The sequence below is a fragment of the Macaca nemestrina genome, chromosome 14 (assembly GCF_043159975.1).
Source record: "Macaca nemestrina isolate mMacNem1 chromosome 14, mMacNem.hap1, whole genome shotgun sequence".
NCBI lineage: Eukaryota > Metazoa > Chordata > Mammalia > Primates > Cercopithecidae > Macaca > Macaca nemestrina.
This window is the reverse complement of record NC_092138.1, coordinates 115201303-115222450: the sequence shown is the minus strand read 5'-3', so window position 1 is coordinate 115222450 and position 21148 is coordinate 115201303. Positions and strand designations below refer to the sequence as shown.

The following is a 21148-nucleotide window of genomic DNA, read 5'->3' as shown; positions in this document are numbered from 1 at the left end:
GTATTAGGAGAGTATACCAGCCTTGATGGGGGCGGCGCTCACCAGCCCCAGGCACTGAAGGCCCGGCCCTGGGGGCGGGAGCTGAGGAAGAGAGTAAGAAGCCGCAGATGCAGGGCCTGCCCTGCTGGGTTTCCTGCAAGCTTGAGGAGAATTCCCTAGGCGGGGAGCAGCTGCCTAAAATAGGAAAGCTGAAACAGAGGAGAGGCTCGGGCTCAGGTGGAGGCCTTGGCCTGGGCTCGGGCTCCCAGCAGCTCCCTTCCTTCCTGGCTCGCCCAAGTATGCTCGCAGCCCCTCCGTCTGCCCACCCCTGCCCTGTACCTCTGCGGTCTTTAACTCCCCCAAAAACCAGCTAAGGCCTGAGCATCTCCACGAATGCGGCGGACGAGGCTTTTCCAAGGCAGTCAGCCTGGGCCTTACTCCCAGCTGTCTTTCAGTGGCCACAGAGCTTGGGGACAGCCTTGGAGGCAGGGAGCAGTCACTCCACCACGTCCCAGTGGCTAGAGGCAGGCAGGCACATGGAGCTGATCTCAGCACGGTGGGCTATAGGAAGGGTGGGCAGGCTCGAATTCAGGCAGAGGAGGTACAGTCCATGGGGTGTGGCTGGTCCTGGGTAGTTCTGACCTCAGACATTGATTTCCTTGTCTTGGGGTCTCATGTTAAAGCTGTCGGAAACCAGAGAGGCAGGGACTATCAGCGCGTGGAGGTCATTTAAATCACAACCGTGGTATCTAAGATGGAAATAAAAGATGGACCCCAAGTGCCTGTTGGTTTGTTTATTGGAGACAAAGTCTCACTCTATTGCCCAAGCTGGAGTGCAGTGGCGTGGTCACACCTCACTGCAGCCTCTATCTCCTGGGGCGCAAGCGATCCTCCTGCCTCAGTTGCCTGAGGAGCTGGAAGTACAGGTGTGCACCACCATGCCCGGCTAACTTTTTAAATTTTTTGTAGAGATGGGGTTTTACTATGTTGCCCAGGCTGGTCTCAAACTCCTGGCCTCAAGTTATCCTCCCACGTCAGCCTCCTAAAGTTCTGGGATTACAGCACTGGCCCCAGTGCACATTTAGAACGTACAACTCTTTGTGAGTTTCCTCCCAGGAATCTTTCCTTCAGAGACACCTGCAGAGGGGCCCGAGGCTGCCCCAGGATGTCTGTGGCAGCAGTATTTATAATGATGAACTCATTGGAGACAAATGTTCATCTGTAGAGGAATAGGTAAATACGCCATGGGACATCCAGATTCTGGAACAGTCCACGGCTGCCAAAAGGATAAGGTAGCTTGGGAAGTCCTACCACAGAGCAACGGCAGTGACATGTTGTTAAGAGGAAGAAACAAGCAATGGGAGAATGGATACAGAATGACCAGTTTTGTAAAACAAAGCCAGATGTGGGGAGGAAGGCAGGTTCTGGAGGGTGCGGAAGCCCACAAGGAGTGAAAGTAGGAAGGACTGAGTCCAGGCGCAGTGGCACACGCTTGTAATCCCAGCACTTTGGGAGGCCAAGGCGGGCGGATCACCTGAGGTCAGGAGTTCGAGACCAGCCTGGCCAACATGGCAAAACCCTGTCTCTACTAAAAATGCAAAAAATAGCTGGGCGTGGTGGCAGGTGCCTGTACTCCCAACTACTCAGGAGGCTGAGGCATGAGACTTGTTTGAACCTGGGAGGTGGAGGTTGCAGTGAGCCGAGATCATGCCACTGCATTGCAGCCTGGGTGACAGAGCGAGACTCTGTCTCACACACACACACACACAAAAGAAAGTAGGAAGGACCAGAGGGGTCTCTCAGTTCTCCCTGAGGAGCACCGATACTCTTCAGGCAGATGTCTTGCCTTTGCAATGAAAGAAATAACAAACCTCCTTCATCTTCCACAATAGGAGAGTGATACACAGAGCTGTTAGACCGATACAAATCTCTCCCATCAACCCAGTTCCCGGCCCTCACCTCGTTACCCACATCCCTGGAGCGGTGTGCATATAGGTACTGCCAGGTGCCATGGGTCTGAAGTGGGCCCACCTGGTCCCTGCACTCAGGGCTCCATCTGGGGGAGCCAGACCCTCAGGTGACAGTTGTAGGACGCAGTGTCAGATTCTGGAATGGGAGGCCATGCTGACGAGTTGGTGGAAAATCAAGGGACCCTTCCTAGGTTGCGTTCAACCAGAGGCGCTGGAAAAGCCAGGCTGCCCTGCAGGCACCACGCAGGCCTCTGGGGTGAGGGCGGGCTGTGTCAGCAAAGGCCAGGGTGTAGGGGCAGTGGGGTGAGGCTGGAGGCACAGGGGAGATCCAGCCAGAGAGGTGGGTATGGGTAGGGCCAACCCCCACCCCCACCCAGCAAGCTACAGGGAAGGGTGAGCGAACGATGCAGACGACGTGGGTGGGGGACGCTCACAGCCCTCCTTGGAGTGAGGCCAGGAGACAGCTGAGCTGGCACAGAGACCAGCCACCCACACTGGGCCGACTTGGAGGCCTTTGCCTCGTGCCAAGCTAGGGAAGGCCGAGGAGGCCCAAGGATGAAAGAAACCATCCTGGCTGGGCACGGTGGCTCACGCCTGTAATCCCAGTACTTTGGGAGGCCGAGGCAGGCGGATCACAAGGTCAGGAGATCGAGACCATCCTGGCTAACACGGTGAAACCTCATCTCTACTAAAAATACAAAAAATTAGCCAGGAGTGGTGGCAGGCGCCTGAAGTCCCAGGTACTCCGTCGACTGAGGCAGGAGAATGTGTGAACCCAGGAGGCGGAGCTTGCAGGGAGCTGAGATCGCGCCACCGCACTCCAGCCTGGGCAACAGAGCGAGACTCTGTCTCAAAAAAAAAAATGATAAAATAAAATTTAAAAACATCCCTTTGGGGTAGAAGTCTAGAAGGATGGACCCTAACTTGGACCCTGGTGCCCAAAGGCTGGCTGGGTCTCGGAGGGGCCTGGGTGCACATCCTGCAGGCTCTGCCTTTCACCCTGAACGAGGCGGGTGGTGTGGGCAGGGTCCTGCCCCGCAGGGCTGTTTGTGAGGGGCAGAGACGCCATGAGCTTTAGGCCAGTCGGGTGAGAGCAGGACCGGCGGGAAGTGGTGAAGGACAGCAGCAGAGGGAACCCTTGTGAAAGTCACTGCAGACAGGCTGGGCCACATTTCCAGGCTCCTCACTTAGACAAAGTGCCTCTCAGTCTTCAGGATGCAACAGAGTGACCTGGAGAGCTGGTGGAATGCAGGTTGCCCAGCCCCTGGTGGGTCTGGGGAGGAGCCCAGAAATCTGTGGTTCTTTTTTTTTTTTTTTTTTTTGAGATGGAGTCTCACTCTGTCACTTCCTCTGGAGTGCAGTGGCATGACCTGGACTCACTGCAACCTCCGACTCCCTGGTTCAAGCGATTCTCCTGCCTCGGCCTCCCAAGTAGCTGGAACTACAGGCACACGCCACCACACCCAGCTAATTTTTGTATTTTTAGTTGTAGGCGGGGTTCACCATGTTAGCCAAGATGGTCTCCATCTCTTGACCTCGTGATCCACCCACCTCGGCCTCCCAAAGTGCTGGGATTACAGGTGGGAGCCACCACACCCGACCGGAATCAGTAGTTCTAACCAGCCACCTGTGAGCTCCTGGCCACACTTGGAGAAACTGCTCTGGGCCCAGCCCAATGTGACCTGGATGCAAGTCCATCCTCATGGAGCCAGATGTTTACGAGGCTCTGAACTGCGCAGTGGTTAAACATGTGTTTAACTTGGAGTCAGACACACCTAGGCACCTCCCTACACCTCAGTTTCCTCTGCTGTAAAATGGGAAGTCCAACCCGTCTGGGGTTTTAAGGATTCTTATGCAATAAGGGGACTAGACCCCGGCGAGCACTCAAAGGTACAATTTTGTTTTGTTTTGTTTCGTTTAACACAGAGTTTCCCTCTTGTTGCCCAGGTTGGAGTGCAGTGGTACGATCTTGGCTCGCCGCAACCTCCGCCTCCCGGGTTCAAGCAATTCTCCTGCCTCAGCCTCCTGAGTAGCTGGGTGCCTGCCACGACGCCCAGCTAATTTTTTTACAGGTGCCCACCATGACGCCCAGCTAATTTTTTGTATTTTTAGTAGAGATGGGATTTCATCATGTTGGCCAGGCTGGTCTCGAACTCACCCCAGGTGACCCACCCACGTTGGCCTCCCAAAATGCTGGGATTACAGGTGTGAGCCACCATTGCCCAGCCAAAGGTACAGTTTTTATTTTGTTATTATTTATTTATTTATTTATTTGAGACGGGGTCTTGCTCTGTTGCCCAGGCTGGAATGCAGTGGTGCGATCTTGGCTCACTGCAACCTCTGCTTCCCAGGTTTAAGCAATTCTCCTGCCTCAGCCTCCTGAGTAGCTGGGATTACAGGTGCCTGCCACCACACCTGGCTAATTTTTGTATGTTTAGTAGAGACGGGGTTTCACCATGTTGCTCAGGCTGGTCTCAAACCCATGACCTCATGATCCACCTACCTCGGCCTCCCAAAGTGCTGGGATTACAGGCGTGAGCCACTGTGCCCAGCCTATTTTTTATTATTTGAGACAAAGTCTCATCCTAGCTAGAGTGTGGTGGTGTGATCATAGTTTGCTGTAGCCTCAACCCCCTAGGCTCGAGCAATTCCCCTGCCTCAGCCTCCTGAGTAGCTGGGACCACAGGTGCATGTCACCACACCCAGCTAATTTTTTTTTTTTTTTTTTTTTTTTTGAGACGGAGTCTCGCTCTGTCGCCTAGGCTGGAGTGCAGTGGCCGGATCTCGGCTCACTGCAAGCTCCGCCTCCCGGGTTTACGCCATTCTTCTGCCTCAGCCTCCCGAGTAGCTGGGACTACAGGCGCCCGCCACCTCACCCGGCTAGTTTTTTGTATTTTTTAGTAGAGACAGGGTTTCACTGTGTTAGCCAGGATGGTCTCCATCTCCTGACCTCGAGCCCATCTCGGCCTCCCAAAGTGCTGGGATTACAGGCTTGAGCCACCGCGCCCAGCCTAATTTTTTTATTTTTAGTAGAGACAGGGCTCTCCCTATGCTGCCCAATCTGGTCTTGAACTCTTGGACTCAAACATTCCTCCCACCTCGGCATCCCAAGGTGTCACAATTACAGGTGTGAGCCAATGTGCCCAGCCAGGTACAGTTCTTGACAAAACATTTTTTTCTTAAATAAATAAATTGTAAACATTAAATTGGATGGAATTATACATTTCTATGTTTTACACATGTGTAGATTTGTGGACCACCACCATGATCAGGACTATAGGAGAGTTCAAACCTCCAACCCCACCCTGCTGCCCCTTGGAAGTCAGACCACCCTGTGTCCCCAACCCCTGGCTATCACTAATCTACTCTACCTCCCTCCAGTGTCGTTTTCTCCAGAATGACATAAATGGAGTTATGCAATATGTAATCTTTTGAGACTGGCTTCCTTCATTCAGCACAATGCCCTTGACATTCATCTTTCATGTTGCATGTTTCAGTTTTTTTTGGTTTTGTTTTTTTGTTTGTTTTTTGTTTGTTTGTTTGTTTCTGTAGCCCAGGTTGGAGTACAATGGTGCGATCTCAGCTCATTGCAACCTCTGCCTTCCGTGTTCAAGCAATTCTCCTGCCTCAGCCTCCCGAGTAGCTGGGATTAGAGGCGCCCGCCACCAAGCCTGGCTAATTTTTTTTTTTTTTTTTTTAAGACAGAGTCTTACTCTGTTGCCCAGGCTGGAGTGCAGTGGTGCAATCTCAGCTCACTGCAACCTCCACCTCCCAGGTTCAAGTGATTCTCCTGCCTCAGTCTCCCGAGTAGCTGGGACTACAGGCATGTGCCACCATGCCTGACTAATTTTGTATTTTTAGTAGAGACGGAGTTTCTCCATGTTGGTCAGACTGGTCTTGAACTCCTGACCTCAGGTGATCCGCCCGCCTCAGCCTCCCAAAGTGCTGAGATTACAGGTATGAGCCACTGTGCCTGGCCTTCCAGGACACTTTCATCATCCCAAACAGAAACTCCGTATACACTAAATACTAACTTCCTATTTTCCCCTTCCCCCAGCCCCAATCATCTCTATTACACTTTCTGTCTCTATGAATTTGCCTGTTCTAAATGCTTTACATAAGTGGAACTGCACAATATTTGACTTTCTGTACCGGGCTTATTTCCCTTTAGTATCATGTCTCCAAGGTTCATCCAAGGTTCAGAATCGTAGCATGATTCAAAATTTCATTCCTGGCCAGGCGCGGTGGCTCAAGCCTGTAATCCCAGCACTTTGGGAGGCCGAGACGGGCGGATCACGAGGTCAGGAGATCGAGACCATCCTGGCTAACACGGTGAAACCCCGTCTCTAGTAAAAAATACAAAAAAATAGCCGGGCGAGGTGGCGGGTGCCTGTAGTCCCAGCTACTCGGGAGGCTGAGGCAGGAGAATGGCGTAAACCCGGGAGGCGGAGCTTGCAGTGAGCCGAGATCCGGCCACTGCACTCCAGTCTCGGCGACAGAGCAAGACTCCGTCTCAAAAAAAAAAAAAAAAAAAAAAAAAAAAAAATTTCATTCCTTTTGATGACTGAATAATGCTGCAACGTATGTGTATACAACTTTATTTTTATTACTTTTATTTTTTATTTATTTATTTTTTTTGAGACAGAGTCTCGCTCTGTCCCCCAGGCTGGAGTGCAGTGGTGCCATCCTGGCTCACTGCAACCTCCACCTCCCAGGTCAAGTGATTCTCCTGCCTCACTCTCCCAAGGAGCTGGGACTACAGGCACGTGCCACCATGCCCAGCTAATTTTTGTATTTTTAGTAGAGATGGGGTTTCACCATGTTGGCCAGGCTGGTCTCGAACTCCTGACCTCAAGTGATCCACCAGCCTCAGTCTTCCAAAGTGCTGGAATTACAGGTGTGAGCCACCACACCCAGCCTATTTTTAATTTATTTATTTTTTATCTTTGTTTGTTTTGTTTTGAGACAGAGTCACTCTGTGGCCCAGACTGGAGTGCAGTGGCACCATCTCGGCTCACTGCAACCTCCCTATCCTGGGTTCAAGCGATTCTCCTGCCTCAGCCTCCTGAATAGCTGGGATTACAGGCATGTGCCACCACACCTGGCTAATTTTTGTATTTTGTGCCTGAGATGGGATTTTACCACGTTGGCCAGGCTGGTCTCAAACTCACCCCAGGTGACCCGCCTGCCTCAGCCTCCCCAAATGCTGGGATTACGGGCACAGCCACTGCACCCAGCCTTCAGCATTTCTTTATTTTTTCATCCATTAATCTGCTGATGGACAACTGAGTTGTTTCCACCTTCCGGCTGTTGTGCATCATGCTGCTGACATAGGTGCTATAGTCTGGATGTTTGTCGTTGAAATTCGATCCCCAGGGTTAGAGGGGGACCTGGCGAGGGGCGTTTGGGTCATGGGGGCAGGTCCCCCATGAAGATGCTAGTGCCCTCCCTCGGGGGGTGAGTGAGTTCTTACTCTCTTAGTTGCTGGGAGAGCTGGGTGTTAAGTGAACCCCTCCACCTTGCTTCTGCTTTCCCATGTGATCTCTTCACATGCTGGCACCCCTTCATCTCCGCCATAAGTGGACGCCAGCTGAGGCCTTTACTAGATGCAGATGCCGGAAGTGGAACTTTCCAGCCACCAGAAGCATGAGCAAAATCAATCTTTTTTCTTTATAAGTGGCCCAGTCTCAGGTACTCTGTTCTAGCTACACAGACGGACTAAGACAATAGGTAAAATCAGCATCTGTTGGATCCCCTGCTTCCAGTGTTTTTGGGTATCTCATTGTGATTTTCATTTCCATTTCTCTCTTGACTTATGATGTTGTCTTATTTCCATCTCTGTATCTTCCTTGGTAAAGTGTATGTTCAAACTTTTTGCTTTTTTTTTTTTTTTTTTTGAAACGGAGTCTCCCTCTGTTGCCCAGGCTGGAGTGCAGTGGCTCCATCTCAACTCACTCCAACCTCCGCCACCCAGATCAAGCAATTCTCCTGCCTCAGCCTCCCAGGTAGCTGAGATTACAGGCATGCACCATCACACCCAGCTAATTTTTGTATTTTTAGTAGAGACGGGGTTTTGCCACATTGGCCAGTCCGGTTTTGAACTCCTGACCTCAAGTGAACTGCCCACCTCAGCCTCCCAAAGTGCTCGGTTTACAGGCATGAACCACTGCACCCGGCCAACAGTATCTTTTATAGGGCAAAGATTTTTACATTTTGATCAAGTCCAATTTATCAATTTTTTTTCTTTTTTCTTTTTTTTGAGACAGAGTTTTGCTCTTGTTGCCCAGGCTGGAGTGCAACAGCACGATCTCTGCTCACCACAGCCTCCACCTCCCAGGTTCAAGCAATTTTTCTGCCTCAGCTTCCCAAGTAGCCAGGATTACAGGCATGCGCCACCACGCCCAGCTAATTTTGTATTTTTAGTAGAGATGGGGCTTTTTCATGTTGGTCAGGCTGGTCTCAAACTCCCGACTTCAGGTGATCTGCCTGCCTTGGCCTCCCAAAGTGCTGAGATTACAGGCTGAGCTACTGCACCCGGCCAATTTGTTTTTCTTTTATGGATTGTGATTTTGGTATCACATCAAAGAACTCTGCCTATTCCATAGTCACAATAATTTTCTTTTGTGTTTTCTTGTAAAAATTCTAAGTTTTACATCTTACATTTAGATCTATGATACAATTTGAGTTAATTTTTGTATCAGGTATGAGATACAGGTTAAGGTTATTTTTTTTTCTTTTTTTTAAGATGGAGTCTCGCTCTGTCACCCAGGCTGGAGTGCAGTGGCGCGATCTCGGCTCACTGTAAGCTCCGCCTCCCAGGTTCCCGCCATTCTCCTGCCTCAGCCTCCCGAGTAGCTGGGACCACAGGCGCCCGCTACCTCGCCCGGCTAGTTTTTTTGTATTTTTTTAGTAGAGATGGAGTTTCACCGTGTTAACCCTGATGGTCTCAATCTCCTGACCTCATGATCCGCCCATCTCAGCCTCCCAAAGTGCTGGGATTACAGACTTGAGCCACCGCGCCCGGCTGATTTTTATTTTTTTCTTTACATTCACAGGTCCTGACATAAAGTTGGTTAATTTTGGCCGGGTGCGGTGGCTCAAGCCTGTAATCCCAGCACTTTGGGAGGCTGAGATGGGCGGATCACGAGGTCAGGAGATCAAGACCATCCTGGCGGACACGGTGAAACCCCGTCTCTACTAAAAATACAAAAAAATTAGCCGGGCGAGGTGGCGGGCGCCTGTAGTCCCAGCTTCTGGGGAGGCTGAGGCAGGGGAATGGCGTGAACCCGGGAGGCGGGGGAACTTGCAGTGAGCCAGGATCGCGCCACTGCGCTCCAGCCTGGGCGACAGAGCGAGACTCCATCTCAAAAAAAAAAAAAAAAAAAAAAAGAGGTTGGTTAATTTTTTGCATAATAAATATGCAGTTGTCACAACACTGATATGGGTGTCCCCACCCAAATGTCACCTTGACTTGTGATAATTCCCACGTGTCAAAGGTGGGACCAGGCAGAGATCATTGAACCATGGAGTCGTGTCCCCCATACTGTTCTCATGGTAGTGAGTAAGTCTCGTGAGATGTGATGGTTTTATAAATGGGAGTTCCCCTGCACAAGCTCTCTTGCCTGCCGCTGTGTAAGACCTGACATTGCTCCTCATTTGCCTTCCGCCATGATTGTGAGACCTCCCCAGCCATGTGGAACTATGAGTCAATTAAACCTGTTTCCTTTATAAATTACCTAATCTCAGGTATGTCTTTTTTTTTTTTTTTTTTTTTTGAGACAGAGTCTCACTCTGTTCCCCAGGCTGGAGTGCAGTGGGGCGATCTCGGCTCACTGCAAGCTCCGCCTCCCGGGTTCACGCCATTCTGCTGCCTCAGCCTCCCGAGTAGCGGGGACCACAGGCGCCCGCTACCATGCCTGGCTAATTTTTTGTATTTTTACTACTAAAAAGCCACCTCGCCCGGCTAGTTTTTTGTATTTTTTAGTAGAGACGGGGTTTTACCGTGTTAGCCAGGATGGTCTCGGTCTCCTGACCTCGTGATCTGCCCACCTTGGCCTCCCAAAGTGCTGGGATTACAGGCATGAGCCACCATGCCCAGCCAGGTATGTCTTTATTAGCAGCATGAGAACAAACTAATACAGACACCATTTGTTGAAAAGACTATCTTCTATTGAATTGCCTTTATACTTTTGTCAAAAATCAATTGAAAGAGATTCACTGTAGATCTAAGCATACACATGTGTTGAAAATAAAAGTATGGCCGGGCGCCGTGGCTCACGCCTGTAATCCCAGCACTTTGGGAGGCCGAGACGGGCGGATCACAAGGTCAGGAGATCGAGACCATCCTGGCCAACACGGTGAAACCCCGTCTCTACTAAAAAATACAAAAAAACCAGCCGGGCGAGGTGGCGGGCGCCTATAGTCCCAGCTACTCGGAAGGCTGAGGCAGGAGAATGGCGTAAACCTGGGAGGCGGAGCTGGCAGTGAGCTGAGATCCGGCCTGCAGTGGCGATCCAGCCTGGCGACAGAGCGAGACGCCGTCTCCAAAAAAAAAAAAAAAAAGAAATTAAAGTATGGCAAAAGATATTTCTTGCAAAGTAGTAACTGGAAGAGAACAGACGTGGCTATACTAATATCAGACAAAATAGACTTTAATTATTGCAAGAGACAAAGAAGGACATATTACAAAAAGGTCAATTCCGCCAAGAAAATATAAGAATTATAAATATAAATGCATCAAATATCAGAGCTCCAAAATATCAACAGAATTGAAGGGAGAAATAGCTCTACAATAACACTAGGAGACTTCATTACCACACTTTAAATAATGAATAGAAAAATCAGACAGGGCCAGGCATGGTGGCTCATGCCTATAATCCCAGGAGTTTTGGGAGGCCGAGGTGGGCAGATTGCTTGAGCCCAGCAGTTCAAGACCAGCCTGGGTAATATGGAGAAACCCTATCTCTACAAAAAATACAAAAATTAACTGGGCATGTTGGTGCATCCCTGTAGTCCCAGCTACTCAGGGGTTGAGGTGGGAGGATCATCTGAACCTGGGGAGGTCGAGGCTGCAGTGAGCCATGATCACACCACTGCACTCCAGCCTGGATGACAAAATGAGACTTTTAAATAAAAACAAAAGCAAAACAAAAAAACAAAAAAAGAAGAAAAAAGAAAAATAAGACAGAAAATCAATAATGCAATAGAGAATGTGAATAACATTATCAGCCAGTTGGACCTAAAAGACATAAAGAGAACACTCCATCCAACGATAGCTTCAGGCAAAAATACATATTTTTCTCAAATGTGCATGGAACATTCTCTAGGAAAGGCCACAAAACAATTCTAAAATTTAAAAACATTGAAATCACAATAAAATGAAACCAGAAATCAATAGCAGAAGGAAAATGGAAAAATTCACACGTATGTGGTAAACACAACACAATTAACTAACCAATGGGTCAAAGAAGAAATAACATGAGAAATCAGAAAAAGCCTTGAGAGAAATGGATGCAAAAACGCAACACACCAAAACCTCAGATACAGCAAAAACAGCGCTAAGAGGGAAATTTATAGCTGTAATCACTTAACATTTAGAAAGAAGAAAGATGTCAAATCAACAGTCTACCTTTAGGAACCAGAAAAAGAAGAACAAACTAAACCCATGACAAGCAGAAGAAAAAAATAATAAACAGTACAGCAGAGATAAATAAAATAGAAAATAGGAAAACAATAAAGAAAATCGATGAAACTAAAAGTTGATTCTTTTTTTATTTATATTCTTTTTGTTTGTTTTTGAGACAGAGTTTTGCTCTTGTTGCCCAGGCTGGAGTTCAATGGCACGATCTCAGCTCACCGCAACCTCCACCTCCTGGATTCAAGCAATTCTCCTGCCTCAGCCTCCCAAGCAGCCAGGATTACAGGTATGTGCCACCACGCCCAGCTAATTTTGTATTTTTAGTGGAGACGGGGTTTCTCCATGTTGGTCAGGCTGGTCTCGAACTCCCAACTTCAGGTGATCCGCCCACCTCAGCCTCCCAAAGTGCTGAGGTTACAGGTGTGAGCCACCGTGCCCGGCCTCTTTTTTTTTTTTTTTTTTTTGAGGCGGAGTCTCGCTCTGTTGCCCAGGCTGGAGTACAGTGGCGCAATCTTGGCTCACTGCAAGCTCCGCCTCCCGGGTTCAAGCCATTCTCCTGCCTCAGCCTCCTGAGTAGCTGGGAGTACAGGCGCCCGCCACCACGCCTGGCTAATTTTTTGTAATTTTTAGTAGAGATGGGGTTTCACCATGTTAGCCAGGATGATCTCGATCTCCTGACCTCGTGATCCGCCCACCTCGGCCTCCCAAAGTGCTGGGATTACAAGCGTGAGCCACCATGCCCGGCCACTTTTTTTTTTTTTTTTTTTTTTTTGAGACAGGGTCTCATTCTATCACCCAGGCTGGAGTGTAGTGATATGATCATGGCTCACTGCAGCCTCGACCTCCCTGGCTCAGGTAATCCTCCCAGCTCAGCCTCCTGAGTAGCTGGAGCTACAGGCAAATGCCACCACAGCTGGCTAAGTTTTTGTATTGTTTTGTAGACATGGGGTTTCCCAGTGTTGCCCAGGCTGGTCTTGAACTCCTGGTCTCAAGTGATATACCTACCCCAGGCTCTCAAATTGCTGGCATTATGGGCATGAGCCACCAAGTCAAGCCAAAACTTGGTTCTTTTAAAAGATGCTGCTTAATTCTTTTTCTTTTTTTCTTACTGTCTTTTTTTTTTTTTTTTTTAATAGAGTTTTGCCCTTGTCACCCAGGCTGGAGTGCAGTGGCACAATCTCAGCTCACTGCAAACTCTGCCTCCTGGGTTCAAGAAACTCTCCTGCTTCAGTCTCCCAAGTAGCTGGGATTACAGGTACGCACCACCACACCTGGCTAATTTTTGTATTTTTAGTAGAGACAGGGTTTCACCACGTTGGCCAAGCTGGTGTCAAACTCCTGACCTCAAGTGATCTGCCCACCTCAGCCTCCCAAGGTGCTGGGATTACAGAAGTGAGCCACTGCGACTGGCCACGTAATTCTTTTTCTTACCTTATTGCAAGAAACTTCCAGCAAGAGTGGACCACCTTGCCTTATTCCAGGTCTTGGGAGGAAAGCATCAGTTTTGACTATTTGATAGGAAGCTGGCTATAGGGTTTTGGCCGACGCACTTGGTTACAGTAAGGAAGTTTCTTTACATTCCCAGTTTTAAATGGTTTTTGTCATTAACAGGTGTTGAATTTGTCAAACGCTTTTTCTTCATCAATTGCTATGATTACATGGCTTTTCTTTTTTATTCTGTTAGTAAGCTGGATTATATTAATTGATTTTCTTTTTTTTTTTTTTTTTTTTTTTTGAGACGGAGTCTCGCTCTGTCGCCCAGGCTGGAGTGCAGTGGCGCAATCTCGGCTCACTGCAAGCTCCGCCTCCCGGGTTCACGCCATTCTCCTGCCTCAGCCTCCCGAGTAGCTGGGACTACAGGCGCCCGCCCCTGCGCCCGGCTAATTTTTTCTATTTTTAGTAGAGACGGGGTTTCACCATGGTCTCGATCTCCTGACCTTGTGATCCGCCCACCTCGGCCTCCCAAAGTGCTGGGATTACAGGCGTGAGCCACCACGCCCGGCCTTTTTTTTTTTTTTGAGACGGAGTCTTGCTCTGTCACCCAGGCTGGAGTGCAGTGGCCGGATCTCAGCTCACTGCAAGCTCCGCCTCCCGGGTTTACGCCATTCTCCTGCCTCAGCCTCCCAAGTAGCTGGGACTACAGGCGCCCGCCACCACGCCCGGCTAGTTTTTTGTATTTTTTAGTAGAGACGGGGTTTCACCGTGTTAGCCAGGATGGTTTCGATCTCCTGACCTCATGATCCGCCCGTCTCGGCCTCCCAAAGTGCTGGGATTACAGGCTTGAGCCACCGCGCCCGGCCTATTAATTGATTTTCAAATGTTAAACCAGCCTTGAATTCAAAGGAAAAAATCCCACTTGGTTGTAATGTATTAATCTTTTTTTGTATTGCTAGAGTTGATGAGCTAATATTATATTGAGGATTTTTGCATGTATGTTCATGAGACATGTGGGTCTATAGTTTTCTTGTACTGTCTTTGTCAAGTTTTGTATCAGGTTAATGCTCATCTTATAAAATGAGTTGGGATTTCCTCCTCTTCTATTTTCTGGAAGAGATTATGTAGTAGTTCTGTGGCGTGATCTCGCCTCACTGCAACCTCCGCCTCCCGGTTCAAGCAATTCCCCTGCCTCAGCCTCCCAAGTAGCTGGGATTACAGGTGCACGCCACCACACCCAGCTAATTTTGAATTTTTAGTAGAGACAGGGTTTCCCTATGTTGGCCAGGCTGGTCTCGAACTCCAGAACTCAGATGATCCACCTGCCTCGGCCTCCCAAAGTGTGGGAATTACAGGCATGAGCCACCGCGCCCAGCCCAAATATTGAGTATAATTTCTTTTTTTTTGTTTTTGTTTTTGTTTTTTGAGATGGAGTCTTGCTCTGTCGCCCAGGCTGGAGTGCAGTGGCGCGATCTCGGCTCACTGCAAGCTCCGCCTCCTGGGTTTACGCCATTCTCCTGCCTCAGCCTCCTGAGTAGCTGGGACTACAGGCGCCCGCCACCGCGCCCGGCTAGTTTTTTGTATTTTTAGTAGAGGCGTGGTTTCACCGTGGTCTCGATCTCCTGACCTTGTGATCCGCCCGCCTCGGCCTCCCAAAGTGCTGGGATTACGGGCGTGAGCCACCGCGCCCGGCCTGAGTATAATTTCTAATGGAACTAGGCCTACAGTTCTGTCTTTCATAAAATTGTACCAGCTACTTGGGAGGCTGAGGCAGGAGAATGGTGTGAACCCGGGAGGCGGAGCTTGCAGTGAGCTGAGATCCGGCCACTGCACTCCAGCCTGGGAGAGCGAGACTCCGTCTCAAAAAAAAAAAAAAAAAAAAAAACAAAAAAAACCCATAAAATTGTAAACTAAAGTTTCAATCCTTTTTAATAGATACAGGACTGTTGCAATTATCTATTTCTTCTTGGGTGAGTTTGGGTTAAGTTATGTGCTTTTCAGGAATTGATCCATTTCATTGAAATTGTTGAATTTGTGTGTACAGAGTTGTTCATGGTATTCCTTTATTATTTTCTTTTTTTTTTTTTTTTTTTTGAGACGGAGTCTCGCTCTGTCGCCCAGGCTGGAGTGCAGTGGCCGGATCTCAGCTCACTGCAAGCTCTGCCTCCCGGGTTTTTACGCCATTCTCCTGCCTCAGCCTTCCGAGTAGCCGGGACTACAGGCGCCCACCACCTCGCCCGGCTAGTTTTTTTGTATTTTTCAGTAGAGACGGGGTTTCACTGGGTTAGCCAGGATGGTCTCGATCTCCTGACCTCGTGATCCGCCCGTCTCGGCCTCCCAAAGTGCTGGGATTACAGGCGTGAGCCATTGTGCCCAGCCACTCCCAGCTAATTTTTATATTTTTAGTAGAGATAGGCCAGACTGGCCAGGCTAGTCTCGAACTCCTGGCCTCACTGATCCACCTGCCTCAACCTCCCAAAGCACTGGGATTACAGGTGTGAGCCACAGCACCCAGCCTAAAATAGGTGGATACCTAAATTGGTATCATAATCTATGTCAAATTAATATTTACCACTTCCAGTGGCATGTAGAAACCTCACCACCATATTGTCTCTTTACCCTCTTGCTTTTATATTGTAATTGTCCTAGGTATTAGATCTAAATACATTTAAAAAAATCCCACTACACAATGTAATAGTATTTTTCTTTCAACCATCATACACATTTTAAAGAATTTAGACAGAAATATCTATTTACCTAGATATTTACAATTTCTTTTGCTCTTCCTTCATCCTTCCTGAAAAATATTTTTGCTGGATTGACCATTTCTTGGTTGAGAGTTCCTTTCTTTTTCAGGACTTTAAAAATATTGCTCTGCCAGGTATGGCAGTTCATGCCTGTAATCCCAGAACTTTGAGAGACCAAGGCAGGAGGATCACTTGAGCCCAGGAGTTCAGGACAAGCCTGGGCAACATAGTAAAACCTCATCTCTTCAAATAGAATTAAAAATAAAAATTGGCCGGGTGCGATGACTCACGCCTGTAATCCCAGCACTTTGGGAGGCCGGGGCAGGCGGATCACAAGGTCAGGAGATTGAGACCATCCTGGTTAACACGGTGAAACCCCGTCTCTACTAAAAATACAAAAAATTAGTCGGGCGTGGTGGCGGGCGCCTGTGGTCCCAGCTACTCGGGAGGCTGAGGTGGGAGAATGGCATGAGTCCAGGAGGCGGAGCTTGCAGTGAGCCGAGATCGTGCCACTGCACTCCAGCCTGGGCGACAGTGAGACTCCATCTCAAAAAAAAAAATAAATAAATAAAAATAAATAAATAAATAAATAAAAATTAACAAGGTATGGCTAAGTAGCTGTTTTCCAAGATACTTGGGAGGCTGAAGTGGGAAGATCACTTGAGCCTGGAAGGTCAAAGTTACAGTGACCTATGATCAAGCAGCTATACTCCAGCCTGGCAAGAGAGCCAGACTCCATCTCCAAAAAAAAAAAAACAAAAACAAAAACCAGGCACGGTGGCTCCTGCCTGTAATCCCAGCACTTCGGGAGGCTAAGGCGGGCAGATCACCTAGGATCAGGAGTTCGAGACCAGCCTGGCAGCCTGGTCAACAAGGTGAAACCCCGTCTCTACTAAAAATACAAAAATTGGCCAGGTATGGTGGCGCACACCTGTAGTCCCAGCTACTCAGGTAGCTGAGGCATGATAATCACTTGAACTTGGAAGGTGGAGGTGACAATGAGCCAAGAATGTGCCAGTGCACCTCAGCCTGGGCAACAAAATGAGACTCTGTCTCTAAATAAATAAATTAAATTAAATAAAAATAATTTTATTTTAAATGTTCCACTTTCCTCCAGCCTCCATGGTTTCTGATGAGGTATCTGTTATCATTCAGTTTTTTTCAATATTTTTTAATAAGGGTTATTTCTTTGTCACTGTTTTCAAATTTTTTTTTTTCTGTAGCTGAGCATAGTGGCTCACACCTGTAATCCCAGCATTTTGGGAGACTGAGGCAGGGAGATTGCTGGAGGCCAGGAATTTGAGACCAGCCTGGTCAACATAGTAAGACCCTGTCTTTAAAAGAACAAAAATTTTTTTTTCTTTGTCTTTAGTTTTTGGTAGTTTTTACAATTTTTTTCATTTAATTTAATTTTTATTGACAAGGTCTTACTCTGTCACCCAGGCTGGAGTGCAGTGGTGCGATCATAGCTCACTGCAATCTCAAACTCCTGGGTCCAAGCAATCCTCCTTCCCCAGCCTTCCCGGCAGCTGGGAATATAGGCACACACCACATACCAGGTTAATTTTTAATTTTTTTGTAGACATTGGGTCTCACTATGTTGCCCAGGCTGGTCTTGAGCTTCTGACCTCAAGCCGTCCTCCAAGTGCTAGGAAGTGCTAGGAACCCGAAGTGCTAGGATTACAAACATGGGCCACTGTGCCCAGCCAGTTGTTTTTGTTTGTTTTTTGAGAAGGAGTTATGCTCTTATTGCCCAGGCTGGACAGCGGTGGTGCAATCTAGCTCACTGCAACCTCCACCTCCTGGGTTCAAGCAATTCTCCAGCCTCAGCCTCCCTAGTAGCTGAGATGACAGGCATGTGCCACCACGGCTGACTAATTTTGGTATTTTTGGTAGAAATGGGGTTTCTCCATGTTGGTCAGGCTGGTCTCGAACTACTGACTTCAGGTGATCTGCCTCCCTCAGACTCCCAAAGTGCTAGGATTACCGGTGTGAGCCCCTGTGCTCAGCCCAGCCAGATTTTGGTAGTTTTATTATGACGTCATTTCTTGGTGTGTGTTTTTCTGTTTTGTGTTGGTTTGGTTTTTTGAGACAGAGTCTCACTCTGTTGCCCAGACTAGAGTGCAGTTGTGTAATGTTGGTTCACTGCAACCTCCGCCTCCCAGGTTCAAGTGATTCTCCTGCCTCGGCCTCCTGAGCAGCTCGGACTACAGGTGTGCACCACCACACCCGACTAATTTTGTATTTGTAGTAGAGACGAGGTTTCACCATTTTGGTCAGGCTGGTCTCAAACTCCTGACCTCTTGATCCGCCCGCCTCAGCCTTTCAAAGTGCTGGGATTACAGGCATGAGCCACCGCGCCCAGCTGGTGTGGGTTTTTTTGTTTTTGTTTTTTTAAAGTTTAACCTATTTTAGTTTCCCTCCATGTATTAGTCAGGGTTCTCTAAAAGGACAGAAGTAATAGATGAATGTATGAAGGGAGTTGATTAGGAGAACAGACTCACACCATCACAAGTTGAAGTCCCACGATAGGCCATCTGCAAGCTGAGGAGCCAGGAAGCCAGTCTTGGCTGAGGTTTTGAGTCTCAAAACCTCACAAGCAGGGAAGCCGACAGTGCAGCTTTCAGTTTGTGGCCAAAGGCCCAAGAGCCCCTGGCAAACCACTGGTGTAGGTCCGAGAGTCCAAAAGCTGAAGAACTCGGAGTCCAATGTTCGAGGGCAGGAAGCATCCAGTGCAAGAAAAAGATGGAGGCCGGAAGTCTCAGCAAGTCTGCTCTTCCCATGCCTGCTTTTATGCTGACAGCGGATTGTTTGTTGCTCACCCAGATTGAGGGAGGGTCTGCCTCTCCCAGTCCACCGACTCAAAGACTCAAATGTGAATCTCCTTTGGCAGTCCCCTCACAGACGCTCCCAGGAACAATACTTTGCATCCTTCCATCAAGTTGAGGCTTAACATTCACCATCACAGTCAGCTTCTTGAATTTCTAGGTCAGTTTATGTCTTTTCCCCAATCTGGGGAGTTTCCAGCCATGGTTTCTTTATATGCATCTGAGCCCTGCCCTCTCTCCTCTCCTGGGACTATACTGTCAGGAATGTTAGAGCTTTTGTTATTGTTCCACAGCTCTCCGAGGCTGTTATTTTGCTTTTTCCGGTCTATTTTCTCCCTGTTGTTCAAATTGGGTAATTTCTGTCTTTCTTTCTTTCTTTTTTTTTGAGACGGAGTTTCGCTCTTGTTGCCCAGGCTGGAGTGCAATGACTTGATCTCAGCTCACTGCAACCTCCACCTCCCAGGTTCAAGCAATTCTCCTGCCTCAGCCTCCTGACTAGCTGGGATTACAGGTGTTTGCCACCACACCCAGCTAATTTTTGTAGTTTTAGTAGAGATGAAGTTTCGCCATGTTGTCCAGGCTGGTCTCAAACTTCTGACCTCAGGTGATTTGCACACCTCAGCCTCCCAAAGTGCTGGGATTACAGGCATGAGCCACTGCGCCCAGCCAAATTGAGTAATTTCTATTATTCTATCTTCCAGTTTACTATTCTTTCCTCTGTCCCCTCTGTTCTGCTGTTGAGTCTCCACCCACTGAGTTTTAAATTTAGGTATTGTGTTTTCCTTCCTTTCTTCTTTCCTTCCTTCCTTCCTTCCTTCTTTCCTTCCTTCCTTTCCTTCTTTCTTTCTTTCTTTTTTTTTTTTTTTTTGAGACGGAGTCTCACTCTGTCGCCCAGGCTGGAGTGCAGTGGCCAGATCTCGGCTCACTGCAAGCTCTGCCTCCCGGGTTCACGCCATTCTCCTGCCTCAGCCTCCTGAGTAGCTGGGACTACAGGCGCCCGCCACCTCGCCCGGCTAGTTTTTTGTATTTTTTTAGTAGAGACGGGGTTTCACCGTGTTAGCCAGGATGGTCTCGATCTCCTGACCTCGTGATCCGCCCGTCTCGGCCTCCCAAAGTGCTGGGATTACAGGCTTGAGCCACCGCGCCCGGCCTGTTTTTTTTTTTTTTTTTTTGATGGAGTCTTGCTCTATCACCCAGGCTGAAGTGCAGTTGTGCAATCTCGGCTCACTGTAACCTCCACCTCCCGGGTTCAAATGATTCTCCTGCCTCAGCCTCCCCAGTAGCTGGGATTACAGGCACACACCACAATGCTGGGCTAATTTTTGTATTTTTAGTAGAGTCAGGGTTTCACCATGTTGGCCAGGCTGGTCTCGAACTCCTGACCTCATGATCTGCCTCCTTCAGCCTCCCAAAGTGCTGGGATGACAGGGGTGAGCCACCGCGCCCGGCTGTTACTGTGTTTTTCAATCCTAAAATTTCCATTTGATTCTTCTTTATATATTCCCTTTCTTTGCTGAAACTATTTTTCATTTGTTTCAATTGTCCATAGTTGCCTATCGGAGCCTTTTTGCGATGGCTACTTTCAAATCTCTGTGAAATAATTCCAAAGTCTCTGTCATATCAATGTTGGCATCTATCAGTTGTCTCTTTTCACTCAGTTTGAGATCTCCCTGGCTCTAGGGATGATGAGTTGTTTTCAGCTGAAACCTGGACATTTTTGTTATTACGCTATGAGGCTGTGGCTCTTACTGTTTTTTGTTGTTGTTTGAGATGGAGTCTTGCTGTGTCGCCCAGACTGGAGTGCAGTGGTGCAATCTTGGCTCACGGCAACCTCCGCCTCCTGGGTTCAAGCGATTCTCCTGTCTCAGCCTCCCAAGTAGCTGGGATTACAGGCGCGCGTCACCACACTCAGCTAATTTTTGTTTTTTTTTTTTTTTTTTTTTTTTTGAGACGGAGTCTCGCTCTGTCGCCCAGGCTGGAGTGCAGTGGCCGGATCTCAGCTCACTGCAAGCTCCGCCTCCCGGGTTCACGCCATTCTCCGGCCTCAGCCTCCCGAGTAGCTGGGACTACAGGCGCCCGCCACCTTGCCCGGCTAGTTTTTTGTATTTCTTAATAGAGACGGGGTTTCACCGTGTTAGCCAGGATGGTTTCGATCTCCTGACCTCGTGATCCGCCCGTCTCGGCCTCCCAAAGTGCTGGGATTACAGGCTTGAGCCACCGCGCCCGGCCTAATTTTTGTATTTTTAGTAGACCCGGGATTTCACCATATTGGCCAGGCTAGTCTCGAACTCCTGACCTCAAGTGATTAGCCTGAGGCTATAGCTCTTATTTAAACCGTTTTATCTGGCTTCCTGATACTTCTCTGGCAGGGGAGAGGTAGGAGGGGCACAGGTGCATTCTGCCAAGTGGAGGCAGAATCCAGCCCCCAGCTGAGCGGGATGCTCTCTGCTGCTGCTGAGGGGTAGGATTCTTGGCTTCCTCGTAGGCTCCAGGGATACCTCCCTGGCTAGAAGGGCCTCCAAGGACGCTGCGGTGGGACAGCAGCCTGGTTAC

The 21148-nt window shown here is 48.7% G+C and overlaps 1 long non-coding RNA gene across 1 annotated transcript in view; it reads left to right on the top strand.

The window, feature by feature from the left end:
- LOC139358239 (uncharacterized) overlaps positions 1 to 21148 on the top strand; it is a 43496-nt gene that overhangs the window by 6302 nt on the left and 16046 nt on the right. Inside the window, exons 2-4 of the long non-coding RNA XR_011612909.1 lie at positions 4065 to 4181; positions 11775 to 11872; positions 18661 to 18755. This is a non-coding gene — a long non-coding RNA (uncharacterized lncRNA). The remainder of the gene's footprint in view (positions 1 to 4064; positions 4182 to 11774; positions 11873 to 18660; positions 18756 to 21148) is intronic.